The sequence below is a fragment of the Drosophila innubila genome (genome assembly GCF_004354385.1).
Source record: "Drosophila innubila isolate TH190305 chromosome 2L unlocalized genomic scaffold, UK_Dinn_1.0 4_B_2L, whole genome shotgun sequence".
NCBI classification, from domain to species: domain Eukaryota; kingdom Metazoa; phylum Arthropoda; class Insecta; order Diptera; family Drosophilidae; genus Drosophila; species Drosophila innubila.
Genome location: NW_022995372.1, coordinates 27,014,698 through 27,019,498, shown reverse-complemented (window position 1 = coordinate 27,019,498; position 4,801 = coordinate 27,014,698).

The following is a 4,801-nucleotide window of genomic DNA, read 5'->3' as shown; positions in this document are numbered from 1 at the left end:
AAATTTGAAAAGATCATTTTGAACAAAAAAATGGAAGCAAGTCTACTTTTCAGCAAGTCTACTTTATCCTTATATTAATGAAGCTATTATTTCGAAACAATAAGAGATAGTAATTTCATTAAATGGCTTTGGACAGTAAGGGTTAAAAGAATACACAGCATGGATGTGTTTAAAGGTAAATAAATTGTATTCGACAGTGTTATATTTAACATTAAATTTATTTAAATGATTTAATAATACATTCCTAATTCTACAATTACAAAAAGACATAAGTTATGATTAATTTGAATTAATATTTAATAGTGTTTTACATAACAAAGAAAAGAAAAATCTCTTAAATCTAACATAATTGGTAAATGTAATATAAATGCCTTTTTTTTTGGTCGACTTCTGTAAAGATAGGGTATTCACGTAATACTCTGACCTAAACTCAACTGTCTTTGTTCTTGTTCATATTTATAAGCTCTGCAAAGCTATTTTGCTCTGACTCGACTTTATATTCCTTTTCTCTGCCTCTGCTTTTTTTGGCGTCTCTAGGCAATGCTCTATGGCATCTTTGTCTCTCTGGATGCTGCTCTGATTTATTTGCCATGTTTTCTTACCTTTCAGTTGCACAAAGACAGTTTGGGCAATGCGTTATGGCATAAAAAGAAATGCAAATAACTGGCCAGATTGGGTGGGATATAAGTCGCTTCTAAAATTGTAAAATGCAACAATGCAATTATTTTGTATTTGTGAATAGTTTAATGCGTTGACTGAGCTTGACTTTCGAAATTAATTGCATACTTTGATAACGGCAGCTCATAAATACGCCATGCACGACCAAAACTTTTAATTAGTTAGTTACACAAACAACAAGAATAACAACAATAATAGCAGCAACTGCAGCGAGTGCAACCAAGCGGCTTTTTTTGGCCAGCAGCAAAATTTAATAAATAAATTTGCCAATAAGCCAAAACTGCGCAGATGCCAAAGCTGGCAAAACATTTTAAAATATGCATTAAGCGCCAAAAAGTATGCAACAGTAACAACAATAGCAACAAGCTGGCAACATGAACTCGGGACTCGAAACTCGGCACAAAGTGCGACTGGAGTACTAGAGATTTTCAGGCCCGACTGCCTTGTTAGTGGCCAAAATTATGGCTATAATTTTCACACAGAGCGACTGCAAGGCGTAGTAGAAACGGGATTGAAAGAGAGTAAGAGAAAGGGAGAGAATTGGGTATATTGTACGCCAGCTAAGCAAAAAACTTTCGGCAACTTAAGGCACATAAAGCGTGATTATTGAAAAATAATGCAAAGAATTGGTAATGATATTACTTTACTCCGCTGACTTTATAATAAAGTGCACAAAAAAACATTTAACTTTTCACAAAATGTTGATGGATAGCTGCCTTGGTTTTAATATTTATGATCACCATTGTACTTAATAGCCAATTGAGTATTCTCTGTAAACCGCAAATCAATTTCGTAGAAGCCTCTAACATCTAATTTTTACTGAGAGCATTAAATAACGTGAGCTTGCACCAAAAAGTATGCAGCAAATTTTCAACTGCATATGCTCGACTTCCACAAAACTGTTCTCTTCTGCCTTCCCTTTGGGGGTCTATTTCTGCCCGGAATCCGCCTCTCTGTCCGTCTGTCTGTTTGAGTGCTGTCTACGGCGTCTGACATGTTTTAAGCATAAGTGCAACGCATTTAGCTGTCAGTGCTGCGTTGGGACTGCGTTTTGGACTTGGTCTTGGCTGACTGCCTTTAAAGCCCGTACAGAGCCCAGTGATTCCCTCTCTGCTCATGCTCCTGTCCCAAACTTTGCCCCTTCATCCACCTAAATAAAGTGGACCAAACGAGGGCCGACACCCCAAACGTATTCTTTCTCCCTGATAGTGCAGCAAATTGAAAACTTTAAGTGGAGGAAAATATGAAATGGAGCATTCTGTTGGAGGACAATGTTCTCAACGTCATCAACATCTACGTCGTCGTCGTTGCCGTCGTTGCATGTGCATTAATAACGCCATCGTCCATTAAACGGCTCAGTTCCTGTGCGCATTTCCCCTTGCCTCGCGCTTCCGGCCAACAGACGTTGGTAATGTGGACCAGCTGCCCGTAAAATTAACGCACAAAATAATACTTACACAGCTACACACACATGCATATGTATATAAGTACTTATTATACTTTATTTTGTTGCAATGAAAATATTATTAAAACCAACCAAGTGGCAAAAATATGGGAAAAAGGAGCAATGTAAATTTATTTATGAACACAATTATGAATCACCATCCAATATTTTGCTAGATCCCATGAGAAAAACTGGAAAAATTTTCAGTACAAGAACTTTTTCATATTCCTAATAATCCTGTTACTACTGTATATTGATGTCTGATGTCGATTAATTTTTTACCATTAAATGCAGCTTTCAGATTTATTTTTATCCAAATTCTTGGAAGGCATGAATACATTTTCTTAAAAAGAAAGATGCATATGCAATTTTCTTAGTAATCATATTATTCATGAATACTGTGACAAATCATCTGTATTTTCTCAAATACTGTATTTAAAATTAAAAATACTCTCGGTAAGCTTATTTACAGTTAAAAACGATAGAGTGGAACGTGCTCGACTGTGAAATACCCGGTACTCAGGACAGCATTATATGTTTATTATCCGATTTTATTATTATCCAATCGTGATTAAATTTTCAGATCACATCGCTACTACTATAAATACTTATATATAAGGCCAAACCGAAGGCTGTAGCTTTAAAATTGCTCTTCAAATTAATTTTAATCTTTCTTAGAAGGCCGAAGAGACGTGAAAAATTCTAAAAAGAAAAAATTGGACTATTGTCACCAAATTAGGTTGCTATACCTTTACAGTCTCTATGTTTCCGATGTATATGCAAACATTCAGAAGGACATAGCTCTATAAATTTGTTTTTTGATGCTTATCAAAAATAAGTGTATTTTATAGGGTCGGAAACTCTACTTTTGTCTGTAAAGTACAATGTCACAAGCTTATTATTCCCTTGTGTTCATTGGTTACTGGGTCTTTAAATTGGAATCCATGGAAAATACTTTTGAAAATAAATTGAAGCTTAATGCAACTCCAACTTTAATGCCCCAACGGGCATATCCAGCATATTGACAGCTGCAGTTGCACAATTGCAATTGCAGTTGCAGTTGCTTATCGGCTCAGATGCATAATTGCAATGCGTAAAGGTTTTTATGCCACATGACGATTCATTTATAATAGTTCGCCAACAGGAAATAACAACAAAAGAAATAACTGTTGCATATTTTTCAATGCAATTACAATATTTTAATGAAGTTCGAAAAGAATGGGTATATTAACTATTTGCAAGCATTTGCTTTTAAAAAATTAATGCAAACATAAATTTCTTTAAACATTAAATTTTAAATATCGGTGCCAGAAACGAGCTCAAATTAATAAAGAATGACACATGAAAGGTAAACAAAATACAAAGGGGCGTAGGGGCCTTAAGGGTGGCCTTGAGGGTTCAGGGAGGCACACTCTGGCTAACCAATTTGTAACTTCAAAAATCCATTCAGATTGATATCACATCACATTAAATAAGAAATAAAACTCCAACTCTGGATCTTTTGCTTCAAAGTTGTCGAGTATGAATTCCAACAGTGGTACTATTCATAAAATTATACACAAGATACAGAAATGTCCGAGCTCTAATTTTCCACACCTATTTGCGGGTACACAAAGATGAGTTATCTTTATTATTGGTATATTTGGTACAAAGAATTAATTTAAAACGTATTTAATGCCCTTTTGTTCAATTTAAAAAAACAAGTTAATTTAATTTTATAATTTTGACATTTAAACGCAACCATTCATATTTTGGGCATAGACAACGGTTTTTTTGTGCTTTTGGGTTGAAAAAATTTGCAAAACATGTATAATATAGTTGATCAACTTGTATGAAGTAACAAAAATTAATTTTTTTTTGCAACGATCTATTTAAACTTTAGACCGATAATTTATTGGGCAAACGTTCTTAGAATTGTCGTAGCTTACGATTTTGACAACTGTTTTGTCGGAAAAAATATGGTCTCACTTTACTGTATAACTATATTTTTTAGTTTCGAAATGACCACAGCAACCCAATAATTAGTGTTTCTGCATTCAAATAATAAAAATATTTTGGATGGAGATTAAATAACATTTAAATTTTATTGAAGTAAATTAAAGTATTTAAATACCTAAAATTACACTCTTTACACTTACACTTTTTTATTATAAATTTTCGCACAAAGCTGCCTACTCCCTTGCAAAATACAATAGACAATAAATAAACTATTCCTTAGTAAAACCAGGTAATCCAAGATAGTATAATTAAAGAAGATATTTTTAAAAAACAATTTCAAAATTAATTGAATCTTTTTTTCATCTCCCACTTAGTTTCCCTCAATTTTCTTCGATCTTAAGACAGATGCATTGCAGAGAATATTCTAGTACACAAGTTGCCCATATTTATTTCCGCGTACATCATTTTTTCCATAAATTAAAAATTACATAGCATAATTATGCATATGGTATTGGCAATGGCAATGGCAATGGATTTTATTTCTTTGTATGGGTTGCGCAGCATCCGGCGCCACATAATAATAAAGCGCACATCGAACATTTATTGCCAGTCATAAATCAAAAAGTTATCGAAATAAAGGACAGAGTAGATAATCGTCCTGCCCTCGCTCGGACGACACTTTTACAACTTATTGACTAATCACAGAGGCTAAAGAGAGACGGCAGCAGTACATCATGGATG